Source organism: Hippopotamus amphibius, chromosome 6, assembly GCF_030028045.1.
Source record: "Hippopotamus amphibius kiboko isolate mHipAmp2 chromosome 6, mHipAmp2.hap2, whole genome shotgun sequence".
In the NCBI taxonomy this organism is placed as follows: domain Eukaryota; kingdom Metazoa; phylum Chordata; class Mammalia; order Artiodactyla; family Hippopotamidae; genus Hippopotamus; species Hippopotamus amphibius.
Window position 1 is genome coordinate 3319618 of NC_080191.1, and position 17617 is coordinate 3337234.

Below are 17617 nucleotides of genomic sequence, written 5' to 3' on the forward strand. Positions count from 1 at the left end.
GCGAAGATCCCAACAGATGAATCAACTTCCTGTACTGTCAACAAGCATCCTGCTAGTACCAAAAAAGGGTAATATGCATGCATGCCCACATCTGTGTAGTTAACTTTTGAATGCCGTGGGATTTTTTTCTTTTTAAGAGAGAGAATCAAACGCACACGTTAAAAAAATTAATAGCCGACTGAAAGACTGTTTTTCCCATTCCTCATCTCAAGTTTTCTCTTACATTTGGACAGGGATACGGCTTAAGCTGCAAGAGTATATGCTGGTCCTGAAGGACTCTATGTGATGGAAAGACTGGGAGCTTGCAAAATATACCGGAAGATGGGCCTCACAATGGTATTTGGTAGACCACGCAGGGGTACTTATTAAGTGAAAAGAAATAAGATTATAAGGGGACAGTTTAAGCACTTCAGTTAGAAGGATTCCTGTTGTTTTATAATCAACATGCCTTTTCAAGTTACTAAATAAAAGCCAATACATAAAGCAGTTGGTTCTGGCTCTGAAGGTGGATTTGCCATCAGTGTATGAGGTTAGCAGTCTGCGGCTCCCAGGGTCTAAGGGAAGGCCCTGCGGACAGGGAGCCCAACTGAGGAGGGTCCCCACTGCATCTCAGGGAGGACCTGGGAGCTCAATGGGCCACACGCCAAGCCCACCGAGTGACGGAAGAAACAAAAGCAGCAGAGTTGGCTGTGTCAGGAAGCACCTAGAAGCGTACATCTCAGGACGGAGACAGGTCTGTGAATAGGAAATGAGCCATAGGGCCAATGAAGAGCCCATGTTCCAGGAAGACCTGAAGCGGGCTGCGCGGCAGAGGGTGGAGCAGGCAGGGATGAGCGGGTACTGGGGGCAGAGACCCACACTCACCTGCGGCCGGACAGGAAGCGCAGGGCCCCTGGACACAGGTGCTCTATCAGCATAGAGTGACACCCAGGTCCCATGTAGGAAGCGCTCACCGTAGTCACACACCCAAGGTTAGAGGCTTGCCTTACACCAGAGAACACGCTTACCGCTCCCCACTCCAGTAGACGGGGGGGTACACATGTGAGGTCTTTCAGAGAATTGCCTGTTTAAACTCACAGATAGAAGGCAAGCCTAGAAAAGGATGTTCTTATTCATTTGATCCCTTTCGAAAGGCCCAAACAGTTACACAATCATTTTGACAAGCTTTTAACTCTTTAGCAGGGGATCACAAAAATGCTTGAGACATTAAATTTCAGTCTAGCAGTGGCCGAATCAAATGCAGTCTGCTTGATATACGATTTGGGAGGAAAATCGGCCTGAATCAGAACGTCTCAGCCATGTTTCAGGAGAAGGATTACTTACCGGGGTCAGTTTTTGATCCCTGAAAAATCTGTTTTACCTTGGAAATAGGTGTGTCTGGAAATGTGATTTGCTTTTCATAAAGATATCCTCAATGCTATTTTTATTATTTTTCTCTGCCCCGTTATTTTTTCTGACCCTTTGTGCTCCGTGGCCTGGGTTTGGCCAGCTGTGGAACATTTCAGGAAGCCACCCCTGGAGGTGGCAAAGGACGGCCATCTGTACATGAAGCGCACAATCTGTAATCCTGCAGACGTCGACTGATGAATTAGGCCCACGCTAATGTTTATCTTCTAAAACTAAAAACGTTTATTTTAGTAATGTTTGCGGACCACGGAAGAGATTTGAAGACCTAAAAAAATCCTAAAATTTAATTTCAGATCGAAGGAATGAACGCAAATGTGCTGCTCGAATTTCCGAGTTTAGTGAGCGCGGTTCCCAGAGCCAGCAGCCCCGGGTGAGAAGGGTCACAGGTCGCTGCGCGGATGGCGACGTGCTGATCTCCCGGTGGGTGGCTACGTGCAGGGTGAGCTCGAGGTTCAGCGTGGGCACAGAGCGACAGAAGGGCCCCCGTGTGGGCATCCGGCGGAGCGGGCCCCGGGGAGATGAGCCGCACCTCTCCTGATGCGGCGCTGTCCCCTTCTGTCCCTGTGACCCTGGGAAGGGATCTGACAACCCCAGGAGGCACCTTGGTGATGGAAAGGATTATCCTTTCACAGACCTCCTGATGTCCTTATGCAACGTCCCCATCAGATGAGCAAAACAACTGAAATAACCAAAGAGGGGTCAGGCAGGGCTTCCACGCTGGACAGACTGAAGCAGTCGGTGCTTCGCTCTGGAAAGAGGACAAGCGGACGGTGGGGCGGGTTGGGGGTGGGGGGCAGAGAGCAACATTTTAATGCAACCCAAGCAGGAAGAGGGGGATCCTGGGATTTCATCACATCTCAGCATCCTGGAAGCAGGCCGGCACCTCTTAAACTGGAAACAGTTTCATTCATTTTTCAGATGGTAAATGCATGGGGCCAGTTGCTGCATGGATTCCAGAGGAGTTCAAGGGGTGTGGATGTTTCAGGTTCCCTGCTGTTTAAAGGACTCGTGGAAGGTGTGATCCATCTTTGTCAGTCTGTCCGCCAGGGCCCCACAGAGTGCCCTGGGGTGGGAGGGAACGGGGAGGAGCTAGCACTGCTGATCCTAACGTGTATTAAATTCATGGTGAAAACTGGACATATGCTTTCTCACTTGGCCCCTAGAAGAAGCCTAAGCTATACAAGAGTATTATTTTCCTTTGGATGAGGGACTGGGCTACGAGAGGTTCAATCACGGAGCAGTCTCTGCGGAGCTCAGGCACCGGGGCTGGGGTCCTGACCCGGAGCCGTGAGTCCCAGCCCAGCCTCTCCACTGTCTGGTCTCTACGGAAGGCCAGGTCCCAGCTCCTTACTTCCTGTGCGTGGCTTCACAGACGCTTCCAAGTTTCAGTCAATTCTTCAAACGTTTAAGTAAGATAAGGGTGGCACATCCCAAAGAGTACAAAATTAACTTTGCCAACTGATACCTAACGCAGCAGGGGTACTATAGAGACTTCTCGTCCACCTGCCCCGAGAGTACATGCTGAGGAGCTGAGAGCAGGGTGCAGAGTGGTCGGCCAGAGGGGGAGGGCCCTGATGCAGTTTCCGTTTCACGCCCTTTAGGACCCTTTCTCTTCCCTCTTGTCACCTAACAAAAATGTACATATACTTGTAGATAGCGTTAAAAGAGAGTCAGAGCAGGGGAGGTGGCTGGTGTGAGGACTGGTGAGGAAGGGGGCCGGGTTTGGAAATGGGGAGTGAACCCTTAAAAAATTTTTTTTAATTTTTATTTAATTTTTATTAATTTTTTTTGGAGTATAGTTGCTTTACAATGTTGTATTATCTTCTGCCGCACAGCAAATTGAATCAGTCATATATATACATATATCTCCTTTTTTTTAGATTTCCTTCCCGTTTAGGTCACCACAGAGCATTGAGTAGAGTTCCCTGTGCTATACAGTAGGTTCTCATTAGTTTTCCATTTTATATATAGTAACGTGTGTATATCAGTCCCGATCTCCCAATTCATCCCGCTGTCCCCCCCTTCCCCCCGGGTATCCATAAGTTTGTCCTCTACATCTGTGACTCTATTTCTGCTTTGGAAATAAGTTCATCTGTACCATTTTTCTAGATTCCACATACAAGTGATATTATACGAGATTTGTTTTTCTGTTTTGGACTTACTTCACTCTGCATGACAGGCTCTAGGTCATAAAAAAGGGAGTGAACCCTTGGAAGGGAGGGCTGTTCCGGAAGAAGGGCCCATCCCTCTGGCCGTTGGTGGGATGGGGGGAGTGCCTCTTTCATCCCCCACTGGGGGCTTTCCCATTTTCAAACATTCATGTCATTTGTCTTTTTGTCCCTGGCACCTCGACCCTCTCCACCTCCTTCTTGCGCCCGCGGGGGAGCAGAGGCGAGCCTACTAAATCTCAGGAGCGCGGTGGGAGGAGCCGTCTGCGGGGAGAGTGGCTGCACTTGGTCCTGGCCCCTGGGCCCCTGCACCAGGTGAAGGAGGCCCAGGGCCTCGCAGCCACTGTGCAACATGCTTCCCCTTGAAACTTTCTCCTCCTGGACAGATGGGCCTTCTTCGCCCTGGGCGCACTGGAGATGCTCTGCGCTTCAAAGCTCCCTCCTGCTTTAAAAGGCAGGACAGGTGTCCGCACGTGGCCCTCAGCGGTCTCTGCAGCCCGAGCCGCCCTTGGCTGCGCCGCCCTTGTGCATCAGCAGGGTTCAGGGCTGTCCACACCCAACGCTGCCTCCCTTCGACCGCTTGGCTCTCACCCCACATCCCTCCCGGGAGCGCCTGGCCATGCGCCCGGCTCCCTCCTCCCTCACTCTCCTGCTCCCCACTGGGCATCCCACCCGCCAGCACCCCGCCTCACATCCCCATCTGCGCACCCCCAGTTCTCAGTAGCTTCTCGGCCATTCAGAGAACGTAGACCGTGACCACATGGCCAAGGACCCCATCTTCCCTGCATGCTGCCTGTGCTGGGCTCCCTCATTGGATTCCCCTTTAGGAGGGCACGTGGGCCCCCACCACCACCCAGCCTTTGATAAAACGTGAACACTCCTGTCTTTTTTGTCAGCCTAGGGACCAAACACCAAACCAAAGCAAAATAACTGAAAGCAAGAGAATGATTGAAAGTGGGAAAATGATAATATCAGGATGGAATTTGAAGCGCATTCCTGCAGCAGCTGTCAACATTTTAACATGGATTTAGAAGGAAATGTTACAATGCGAGGACCTTTGAATACAGGATGAGTCATTGTTTTGATAAAATATTTCCCATTAAATCTTCCCTATCAATCTGCCCCATCAGCCCTCCCTCCAAACACACCTATTTCCTAATTTTTTAGTATTTCACTTTTTAAACCAATGTTTTTACTCATAAAGTAAAATTCAATTGAAGAATACTTCAGTTGGTTAAACATAGGTTTGTTTCCTTATTTCAGTTTTTAATTTTAATTTTTGTATTGAAATATAGTTGATTTACAATGTTGTGTTAATTTCAGATGTATAGCAACGTGATTCAGTTGTGTGTGTGTGTGTATACATTCTTTTTCAGATTCGTTTCCCTTATAGGTTATCACAAAATATTTAATATAGTTCCCTGTGCCACACAGTAGGTCCTTGTTGGTTTCCTATTTTACATACAGTAGTGTGTGTATGTTAGCCCCAATCTCCTAATTTATCCCTCCCCCCACCTTTCCCCATTGGTAACCATGTGTTTGTTCCCTTTTTCACTTTTTAAGTTCCTCCTTCAAAAGCAACTACCTTTCCATTCTTGGTGTTGAAAACAACAGTTCTGTCATTTAGGAAAGGAGAGAAAAGTAGAGGCCACGGGGTGTCACATGTGAGGCAGATGGGGTGTGCTCATCGGGCCAGCACAGGGGGGATGGGGACACAAGTTCAAGTGTGCCTCTTCCTGCCTTGGCCAGTAGGAAGGTGAGTCCGCTCAGCCTAGTAACGGCACGTGCGTGTACGGAGCAGCATGTGGGGGCGGGGGTGGGGGGGACATGATAAACACCCCGTCCAGGGCGTCTTGTGGACGGAGCAGGTAGCGCATTCTGCCCATGAAGACATTCTGTGTGAACATTTCATACACGAGGTCCGTTTTCAGCCATTCACCTCAGGAACTCTCTCAAATTTTTGCACATTTTTTATTCATTCAAAGATTCATTAAATTCCTGCTTTGTTCCAGCGTAGGTTGTGTGCTGAGCATTTAAAGGTGAACAAGACTCATTTCTTCCTTCAAGAAGCTTCTTGTCTAGTACAGGGATGTAGACATGAACGTGGTTTTAAGTATATTTTTCATTTGGTTCTTTCTCACAGCAGCCCTCCTGTGGTTAGTACAGGTTCTGCATAGGGACACAGAGACATGATGGTGAAGTTGGATATATGACTTTGGAGCTGGGCCAGAAATATATGTCTGAAGGTCCTTACACATTAGGAAAAGTTGAAATTATGTGAGGAATTGACATGACCCAGGGAGCACTTGTGTAATGACAAGAGAACAGAGCAAGGGTGTAATTTCAGAGATGCTAAGTGCCTGAAAGGTGAATGTTGGGAGGATACCAGTTTATGTTCACAGATGACTCATCTGCTAGGATGGGCTGCACTATAAAAAATACGCCCCTTGGTGCCTCTAAACGTTGGTTTCAAAAGGTGGAATTATCGAGTTTCAGTCATTCCTTCCACCTATGACTCAGGCACGTTGTGAGCACCTGTCATATCTTTGACATCATGCTAGACACAGTGGTTATCTCTACCATAAAACAAAGCCCTGCCCTCTTGAGACTTACAACTTACTTCCCAAAATAAGTCTAACCGGAAACAACTGAAATGTTCTATGAGATGCCGCGGTGAGGGTCACCATGAGCAGAAAGACGACGCGCTGCGCAGACTGGCGTGAAACCCAGCAGCTCAGGAATGGCTCTGCGGAGAAACTGGGATGACTGGGGTCAGGTCAAGTAGGCAGAACTTGGATAGGGAGAGGGAATTCTAGGTAGAACACACTGAATCTAATCTCTTTTTTAAAAATTTTGTTTAGGTAAGATTGATTTATAACATTACATAGGTTGCACGCATATGACATTATCTTTCTACTTCTGTGTACAACACAGCGTGCTCACCACCGAAAGCTTCCATGATCACCATACAGTTACTCCCCTTTAGCTGTGTCACCCTCCGCTCCACTTCTGCCCCTCTGGGAACCACTACTCTAGTCTCTGTATCTACGTGTCTGTGTTGGTTTGGTTTGGTTTGTTCATTTATTTTGTTAATGTTTGTTTATAAGTTTTTGCATTCCACATATGAGTGAACTCATATGGTATTTGTCTTTCTCCATCTGACTTAAATAACTTAGCATAATACCCAGCAAGGTCCATCCGTGTTGTTACAAATGGCAAGATTTCATCCTTTTGAGTAGTTTTCCATTGTGTATATACCACATCTTCTGTATCCATTGTATGTTGATGGGCTCTTAGGTTGCTTCCATATCTTGGCTGTTGTAAATAATGCCTCAGTGAACATGGGGGTGTGGATATCTTTTCAGATTAGTATTTTTGTATTCTTTGAATAAATACCCAAAAGTGGGATACCTGGATCATATGGTAGTTCTATTCGTAAGTTTTTGAGGAATCTCTGTAATGTGGATTAAACTTTTTGAGCCAAACCACAAGGATGGTGGTGGATGGTAAAGACACCTGCCTTGCAGGCTCACATGTGAAACAGACCTGAAAGCAGATGTCTTTGAAGCTAAACTTTAGGCCATAGGCCTCATCCACACGGGCCCCTTCTACGGCTCAGTACCTAATTTTGGACTCATAATTCTGTAATGATTTTCCTAAAGGTGATTCCCATAATTTTGTAAGCTCCAGGCCCCACCAGCCTGGATCAGACCCCACCAGCCTGGATCAGGCCCCTCCAGCCTGGATCAGGCCCCACCAGCCTGGATCAGGCCCCAGTCACCCCTTTGTGGTAGCCCTTCCCAGGTTGAATGGTCCTTTATCCGCTTGCACGCCAGCCTCTCCCAGCAGCTGAGGTTTTCACTGCATCATCTGAGTATCACTTGGTATCATCTAAGTATCGCGGGCCTGGTAAAAGAGTTCAGTTAATAGGTATTTCAGTCCAGATGACACTAGAGCCATGTCCAAGCTGTGAAGTGTTGAAAGTGGGGATGCCTACATTAGAACACCCTCAGGTTGGAGAACAGATCCGATGGAGTAGGCAGAGGGGAGGCATTTCGAATTGCTGGGTGTAGAGTGGAAGTCATGTGGGAAGAAAATGAACCCGACAGCAGGATCCAGTGGCAGGGGGATGAGCAGACGGGTCTTGAGATAATCACGGACCCCCCGAGGAGAGACTCAACCTGAGTGCTGGCGGTGATCGTCACGTGGTGTCTATCACTGTTTATAACTTCTGGGCTCGGGTAGTGCGCATATTTTTTGCTCAACATAATTATCAGTGACCATGAGAATCACCTTCATGTGTCCCTTCTCTGCATGCCCTTCTCCATTGTTGGTACCATGGCCGACCACCTTTAGTACCGACTGGGTCACCTGTGGGAGAGACATCTTATTCAAGACCGTAAGAGACGATTGATAGAATGCCGAAACCAGAAATAACCCTCTTTTAGAAAAGCTTTCATTTTGATCTTCAGTGGGGGAAACATGAAAAGCTCAAAGACTCAGCCTGAGAGACATTTGTCCCCATAGCTCTATAACAAAATATATACCAAGAATTAACTAGTAGAAACATAGTGATGATTTGGCTTGAAAATGAGTTTAAACTTGTGGCTGCTTGCATCTTTGAATCCGGACAATTACTATGTCCTAGTAATTTAGCAATTTCTTTATGTCAAAACACCACCTTAGAGTTCCTTAGCCAGGTGAAAGTGAAGCAATGAATGCAAAAAGAGGGGAGGGGGATGCTTCTGAAATGCTGGTGTGCTCAGGGCTCCACTCTGGACCCCTGCACGAGGCAGGTCTCTGTAGAACGAGACAGCGGGTTAAGGATTCCAGAGGACAGTTCAGGAAGCGGTGGTGATGCAGAGGTCTAAGCAGACCGGCTGGCTGCTAAAGCTCATGCCTCTACACCGGATCTGGCGTGGTGGCTGAAGTTCTAGAGCAGGACCCAGGAGGTGGAGGCTCATCCCAGAGCCGTCCCGAGAGCCGTTTCACATCTCGGTGGCCGGTGGCCTCATCGTTGCCGTGAGAGCAGTGGTGACTCCCCCCCGAGCCCCTTTCCTCCCACATTCCCTCAGGCGGATGCTGCTGCACAAACGGATTTAAAATGGCCATGCTGTCTGCAGATGTGGGGGGCCGTCGTTGCTAACCGCTACACGCTTCTGCTCTGCGGCTGCCAGACAGGGCACGCGTTTCAGCTCTACCTTGACCACTAATTGACAGGTTGACCAGGGACAAGTCCCTTCACTTCCTGGAATCACATCAAGCTACCACCAGGGTACGTAGACCATAAACCCCACCTTAAGTGGCAGGTGGCACGGTGGTGCATGCATCGCTCCCAATGCCCCCGGGATTCCGGCAAAGGCTCTGAGGCTTTGCTGGCCACCCTGTGTGGCGTTTCCTTTGCGGCCGGAGGGGCTTTCACTCCAGAATCCCGTGGGTGGTACAGCTGGTTCCTGTAGGTTCCCCCAGATCTCTGGCCCCCGCCTGTCTGTGTCTACCTCCCGTGGCAGAGTTTCCAGCCCACAGGGCGCAATTCCCCAATTTCCTTACACCTTTACCAGCACACGGTCCCCAGGCTCCTGTGACATGGTACGGTCCATTATGAGAAGACGGAGCCTGGCTTATGCAGCTCTCAGCCCCTGACAAGCAGAGAAAAGACAATCTAAGCTTTCTTCTCTCCTGCTCTCTTTCACAACTCCCAGGATGATACCATCCTGCTTGGGGAATCGCGCGAGTAACTTGCTTTTAAAAATGTTCCTTAGCCTAGTTTTATGGAACTATTAACCCTGGATTCTGAGCATATCTTCTCAGCAAGAAAACCCCGGGGGATCTCAGTCTCAAACAAGGAAAGACTGAAATCTGCTGCCAGAGAAGCGTAAATTCCAAGACCTGTGCCTTTGTCTTCAATACGTGCCCACAAGAACTAACAGGAGTATCTGACAGACAGGGGAGCTGCAGGCCACGCCAAGCAGGTGACCTGGTTACCATGAAGCCTGGGCTGCAGGCCAGAGACAAACACCCGTGCTTCAGGTGGTCCACACTCGAGGTTCAGTGCTGATGTTCCCCGATAGGACCTGTTTAGTAAGGGCAGTAACATCCGTGAAAGAGAGAAGGAACAATTGGGGTTAGGCCAGTACTAGCCTCATCTGACGCAAGTCTAAAAAGAAAATCACCGTCAATTTCTGAACACTGTTAAAGATTAAGTGGAAAATCTCTTAGTTAAGAAGACTGCAGGGGAAACGTAAAATCTGGTGTGAACTGTGCACACAGGTGCAGTGCACACCTACTAAATGGATGAACAAATTAACCGAGGGTGAAACACTGTTCTGTGGACTGAGATCCAAAACAGAAAATGCCTTTCCAAGCCTCTTCTAGGCACGTTCCTCTGCAGTGAAAGAACACCACTGTCAGCTGCCTTTTTGGGGAGAAGGGGACAAGGAGGTGGAGTAAGCTGTCACCAAAAGGCAGGACAGAAAATTTGCCCTTAAAAATATATTTTTGAAGTTTTAAAATAAAAGGGGGAGAGGTAAATTAGGAGTTTGGGAGTAACATATACACACTACTATCTGTAAAATAGATAAACAACAAGGATCTACTGCATAGAAAGGGAACTATATTCAATACCTTGTAACAATCTATAATGGAAAAGAATCTGAAAGAGAATGTGTGTGTGTGTGTGTGTGTGTGTGTGTGTAACTGAATCACTTTGCTTTATACCTGAAACTAACATAACATTGTAAATTAACTATACTTCAATTTTAAAAAATGTTTAAAATAGTTAAAAAAAAGTTTCAGAAAGGAACTGTTACCTCTAATCTCTGCTCCTCTATGTAGCTTAGAAATCTTACCCAGGTAGTCATTCGTTTTGTAAGATTTTAAACCACCCACCAAAATAAACAAGAAGCCCCGGCAGCTGGTAGAAGGTGGGGGTGACCCTGCTGGGAGCACAGATCTTCTCTCTTTCTCTGGTTCTCTGTTCAGGGCAGTTTTCCTCTCACAGATTTTCATTGACTGCAGAAGCTAGATTTGAGCTCTAAATCGGAGATGGGCTTTCCAGGCTGCCAAGGGAATTCCAGCTTTGGAGTGGTTTTTTTTTTTTTTGGCCAAAATTTAAATTGAAGTGGTTAATGTTCCCACGGAAACTGTTGTCACTAATTTTTATCATTAATAATCATATCCTCACTGAAATTAATTAAGCACCTCTTCAATGCTACTCTAAGTTTAATTTTGATGATTAATATCATTAAAATATTATATTTCCATGTGAAGATTTTCAACTTTTCCCATTAACGATAAGGAAGCTTCACATCCGGTGGTGGATCCCAGGCTCTTTTCTCCCAACTACAGGCCCTCTCTGGGCCACCACTTAAAGCAATGACTGCTATTTCGAAACCTTGGGCAGTGGTGTGGGTTCTACAAACACAGGAGTGGAGTCTGTCTTCTTGTGAGGTCTGCAACCAATCAAAACGTCCGGGTTCTGAGTCACACGGGACAGAAGGCCTTAACTCTGGGACCCACAGGCTCAAATATCAAACAGTCAAAAGGCTCTACTGACTTTGTACTTTGTTTCCCTATAATTTCTGTTACAGTTTTTATCCTAATTTTTCTGTTACAAGGACCTGATTTCACAAAATCTACCTTATTCACTTTTCATTAGCAAATAGGCAGAACACAATCAGGCACTTTGCTATGTATTTGTAATTGGTCATGAAGATTATATTTTTGAGAAATGCAGTGTTAACAAAATCTGAAACTTTAAAAGCTACCAGACTTTCCAGCTAAGCATGGACATTTTAAATATGCATACATTCAAGAACATATGAAGGAATAACATGTCTGCCCCACTGCAGGGCTTCAAGAACTACTTCTTCAACAGGCAAAATTACTAACTCTGAAAGTCTTTAACTTCAAGCTTTGACCAATAATAGAATGTGACCTGCTCTACTGACACCCTCATCTACCTAGTCTGCTGTATTCTCAGTTTAATCAGATTATATAGTATCACATCAAGTGGAGAAAACAAAGCACACAGAAAACCGTAACGAATGAGCAAAGTGTTCTGCTCTGCTCGAAACAAGAAGCATTTGGTGTGTAAATGTTATGTTCATCTTTCATTATTTCAAATCAAAGATTAAGAATATTTTTCAAATATACCTAATTTCATTTAAAAACTAACTACAATGCTCTAGTCATTTGCTGTATTTTCAGACTGTAATGCTCCTAAACTTATGATCATATTAAAAATTTGTTTACCATGAAGAATAATCACTATAAATGATTGTAAATTATTGAATAAATAAAACATCCTCAAGCAACGGTGACACTTAAAAAAAGAGAGAAAATACATTGCTCACCCTTTGGAAGTGACTGTCACCCCCAAGTCCTCTTTCTGAACACTGTAAATTAAAGGGAAAGAATTTACCCTGTCTTTATAGGAGGGACTGTAGTTTACCCTGGATGTTGAGGAAAAGCTCTCCATTATTAAAAATGCGAGCTCTCATAAATGTAGGATAAATGATAGATTTAGAAAATAACCATTATGCAACCCCCAAGGAAATAATAAATTTGACAAGGGTTACCAATGGGTTCAAAACAATTAGATTAAAGCTGCTGAAAAACAAGATATTCTCTAGGTACTCCACAAAATAATCACTCCACAAATTACTTATTAATTGCAAACAGTAAAGCCAAACGCACACAGTGGGGGGTCCTATGATAACTGCTGAATCAAGTCATGAGACGGAGGATCGTGAAAATGAAAAGTGGACAACATCACCTGGGAGGTGTCCTTGCCTGGACACTTCACCCAAACTCCATCAAGCCTTCAGACCGAGGTCCTCACTCACCTATTTGCACCTGTTTCCTATTTCCTGCCTGGTATCCAGGTACAATTATTAATAAGGGCCCCTTTCACTCTCATAAGTGTTCCAGGTTAGACAATAAACTATATGGTTATCCTGTTTAAATCTAACTTCTAGTAAACAGGAAATACAAGTTATAGAAGATATAGTTAAATGACCCTATCAAGAAACAATCAGTAAAATCCAGAAAGTGGAACATTCTCCAGAAGAATTGGCCTGGCTTCTTCACAACTTCAATGCTGTGAAAACGAGCAGGACGCTGGGAACCAGGGCCTGAGGCTTTACTGCTTAAAGGAACTCAAGACACAAAACAACCGAAATGCAATGCATGAACCGAGACTAGATCTTGGTTCGGGATAACAAGAAATAAAAGCTGTAATAGAAGACATTAAGGAATAATTGGGAAGATTTGATTCTAGATGACGTTAGAGAATAGTAGTAATTTTTATTATTTTGTGAAATTTATGTAAAAGGGAGATACTCGACTTCTGTGCTGGTAACTCCCCATGAGGATCTCTATACGCCGCTCAGACGTTACACAGCCTAGGCAGGACTGCTGCACATACGACTACCTGGCTCTACCATTTTGAGGAAAATCCCCATTGGTCCAGGTGGGTAAGCAAATAGCCAACAAGATGTGAGGAAACCTCTTCTCCAATTTCTGGATGAATTGAAAGGTGTTTCAATGCAATCTAGTTGTAGAATCTTCCTGGTCAAGAGTTTTCTTTTGACTGTGTTGAATTCAGCAACTTTTTATGAGCAAAGGCTTCAAATGAACATTGAGAAAAAAAAGCTAAGGAACCCCAAAACCCCAAACTCCCAGATGCCTAGCGTAACTAGGGCTAATCCAGGGGAGAATCTGAACTAATGGGGGGGTGGAGGACTACAAGACTGGATTCTTTTTTACCTCATTTGTGTACCTAGGTCACTGTCAGGAAGGGCATTTCCAGGGCAGGAGAGGAGGGAACATCAGAAACACAGGCAGCTGACTGCATTTCTGGTCCATTTTCACCCCAGGAAGCCCCCACCCCGTGTGATGTTCTACAAAGACCCCTGAGTGGCCAGCCCAGCCCATCCTGGGCACCACAATATGGCAGCTGATAAGGGACAGGAGCAGTAAAATCACTGCTGGAAATGCATTTCTTCAGACAGCTTGGTGGCCAAGTGACTGTGCAGAGGACAGGGAAAGTGTTAGAGAATTTCCAGAAGGAAGAACAAGAGAAAAGTAGAGAGGAGCAAACAGAGAGACGAAGGCGTTGGCAGCCGCCCTCCAGAGGGGGTGCCTTGCGTCAGGCTCTTCAGAACCACCTCCAGGAAAGTCAGTTCAGGCTCGGCGAGGTGATGGGAACAATGGCTGGGGGAGGGGGTACTGGGATGCAGAAACACTAACTCCCTTTTTGACACTGAAATGACGGTTCTGTTTTGACAGAGCTCTAAAATAAGCCCGTGTCGCATAAGGTTTTCTTTTATGATAGAGTATCTATATAATTTTAATTTTTTCTATTATGGGATTGTGTGCAGCTCAAGACAATAGGCACATCCATGTTTACTCATTAATAATTTTGTAGATCGTTTCCATCAGCACTGTAAGTTCCTTATTCCAGAAAGTTTCACTCACTCCCAATCATTTATGCAATTCAGTGATAAAATCATTACTTCACTTTAGACCTGCCCTTTAAAGTACAATGATGTCTGGCAGAGATCAATTTTCAGAGGATCTTATTGTTTCAGTATTAGGTTGCCTTTCGGTTAAATGAGAAATTCACTCGTGCAAGGGAGCATGTGAGAGTTGTGAGCAAGCGTGAATGTGCACGAGTGTGAGTGGGTAAGTGTGCACGCATGTGCGTGTGCAGAGGTGAGGGTGAGCTGTGGGTGTGAGTGTGCATGCGTGCCAGTGCAAGTGTGTGGGTGTGCAAATGCGTGAGTGTGCACAGTGGAATCGCGTTATTATAAACGAGGCACTGGGATGTGGACGCAGCTCAGGTCTGGGATCCTGACTCTCTGCCTCTTACTAGTGTTGAGTGGTTGAGCAGGTTTTAGTTTTTGTGAGATTCTCTTTTTGGGTCTGTAAAACACGATTTTTTGAAGGTAAAATGAGATGATGTGAGTAAGATGTCAATTCCAGTACCTGGTCCATAATAAACACTTAATGAATTCAAATTACTGTTATTTTAAGCATATTTCTTTTTCATTAGATGTATTTTTGATGTAGAAATATTTCAAATAGGTCTTTATTCTCTTTTAACACTGGAGAGCTATGTACCGAGGTTAAAATGTAAAATGCCAGCCTTCGGCCCACACGTCTAAATGTCTGTCCTTAATCCTGTTTGCAAGTTGGTGGAGGCACTGGCTAGTTCAGAAGTAGCTACCCACTTTCCTCACAGTCATGAGTAATGGGGTGTGTATCCCTGATTGGGGGGTGGGGGGATAGGCAGGGATGCCCAAGGAGGAGATCCAGCAGCAAAGGCCTGATGAGAGCAGCTTTTACTTGGTACCAACAATTTGTAGTTGTTTAAACTGCTGTGACTCTGTCTTCTCACTGGTAGAGCTCATCAGGTAGGACGGGGGGCACCCGCTCAGCTGACGGAACGCGGTGCCTGGTGCTGGGTGAGCTCCAGGGCCCCACGGCTGGTCTTACCCCCGGGGTGTAATGTGCTGTAGCTGAGAAAGAATAGCAAGGGGAAAACTGTCCTCTTGTCAAAAAACCTTGCATTACAGTTTTATTTCTGATGACAGGACTTTTGAATCTCTAATGTGGAATTTTATCCTCTTCATAGTAAATGATTCCCTTTTTTAAAATAAGGCCTGTGCCTTCTTACAATTAAGATACAGAGAAAAAAGAATGAGAATGGGTAGAGATACATATTGTGATAGTTCTTAGTCATTAAATTATTGTAGAAAGAAGACATTGATTTTTCGAACTATCTGCCTCGTGGGCCCAGCCCTAAAATAGATTATTCCTGTTGGTGCTCCTACTTTTTGGATAGATTTTATTTTTTTTGAGTAGTTATAGGTTTACAGAAAAGTTGAGTGGAAAGAGCAGAGCATTCCTTGTATCCCCTCTTCTTCTTCCGTTCCATTCCTTCCCTGCAAGAGTTTCCCTCATTATCAGCATCTTACTTTAGCGGGGCACTTGTCTTACAATTGATGAGCCAATATGGATACAGTATCACTAACTGAAGTCCATAGTTTACCTTAGGGGGTCACTCTTGGTGTTGTACATTCTATGGGTTTTGCCAAATGCAAGTGGTAGGTAATGTCATGTACCTAGCATTACAATATCATCATAGTTTTACTGCCCTAAAAATCCTCTGTGGTCCACCTACTCACCCCTTTCTCCTCCCAACTGCTAGCAACCATGATCTTTGCATTGTCTCCACAGTTTTGCCTTTTCCAGGATGTCTTATAGTTGGAATCACACAGTATGTAGTCTTTACAGATTGGCTTCTTTCACTTAGTAATATGCATTTCAAGTTTCTCCCTGTCATTTTGTGGTTTGATAGCTCATTTCCTTTTAGTGCTGAATAATTTCCATTGTCTGCATGAACTTGTTTACATCTTGATTGGGTCCAAGTTTTGGCAATTGTTAATAAAGCTGCTGTAAATATCCATATGCAGGTTTTTGTGTGAACATTAAGTTTTCAACTCTTTTGGGTAAATAACAAAGGGTATGATTGCTAGATCTTATAATAAGGTTATGCTTAATTTTGTAAAAAACTGTCAAAAGTCTACCCAAATAGCTGCACCATTTTGCATTCCCGCCAGCAATGAAGGAGAGTTCCTGTTGCTCCACATCCTAGTCAGCATTTGGTGTTGCCAGTGTTCTGGATTTTGGTTATTCTAATAGATGTGTAGTGACACAATTATCATCTCATTTTAATTTCCATTTCCCTAATGACATATGATATTGAATGTTTCACATGTTTATTTTCAATTCATATATATTTTTATTGAGGTATATTTGATTTACAACATTATATTAATTTCAGGTGTATAATGCAGTGATTTGAAAATTTTATAAATTATACTCCATTAACAGTTATTATAAAGTATTGGCTACATTCCCTATGCTGTATAATATATCCTTGTAGCTTATTTGATTGATACATAGTAGTTTGTACCTCTTAATTCTCTTACCTATCTATCCCCTCTCCACTTCCCTTTGCCACTGGTAATCACAAGTTTGTTCTCTATATGTGTGAGTCTGTTCCTTTTTTGTTATATTCAGTAGATTGTTTTATGTTTTAGACTCAAATATGTGATAACAGAGTATTTGTCTTTCTCTGTCTGACTTATTTCACTAGTTGTAATAACCTCCAACTCCATCAATGTTACAGATACCAAATTTTCATTCTTTTTATGGCCGAGTAGTATTCTATTGTATATATACACCACATCTTCTTTAGCCATTCATCTAAGTATTAGAGGACACTTAGGTTGCTTCCATATCTTGACTATTGTAAATAATCTTGCTATGAACATGAGGTGCATGTATCCTTTCAAATTGGTGTTCTCATTTTCTTTGAATATACACCCAGGAGTGGAGTTGCTGGATCATATGGTAGTTCTAGTTACAGTTTTTTGAGGAACCTCCATATTGTTTTCCACAGTGGCTGCACCAATTTATATTCCCAACAACAGTGTATGAGGGTTCCCTTTTCTCCATATCCGTGCCAACAGTTATTACTTTTAGTCTTTTTGACAATAGCCATTCTGAGAGGTGTGACGTGATATCTCATTGTAGTTTTGATTTGCAGTTCTCTGATGATTAGCAGTGTTGAGCATCTTTTGCTGTGCCTGTTGACCATCTGTATGTCTTTGGAAAATGTCTATTCAAATTTTCTGCCCACTTTTTATTCAGCTTGTATGTTTTTTACATATTGAGTTGTATGAGCTATTTATATATTTTGGATATTAACTCCTTATCAGTCATTTGCAAACATTGTATCCCATTCGGTAGGTTGTCTTTTCATTTTGTCAATGGTTCCCTTTTCTGTGCAAAAGTTTTTAAATTTAATTATGTCCCATTTGCTTATTGTTGCTTTTATTTCTGTTACTTTAGGAAATGGATCTAAAAAAGGTTTGCTTGCATTTATGTCAAAGAGTGTTCTGCCTGTGTTTTCCTCTAGGAGTTTTATAGTATCTGGTGTTATATTTAGGTCTTTAGTCCATTTTGAGTTT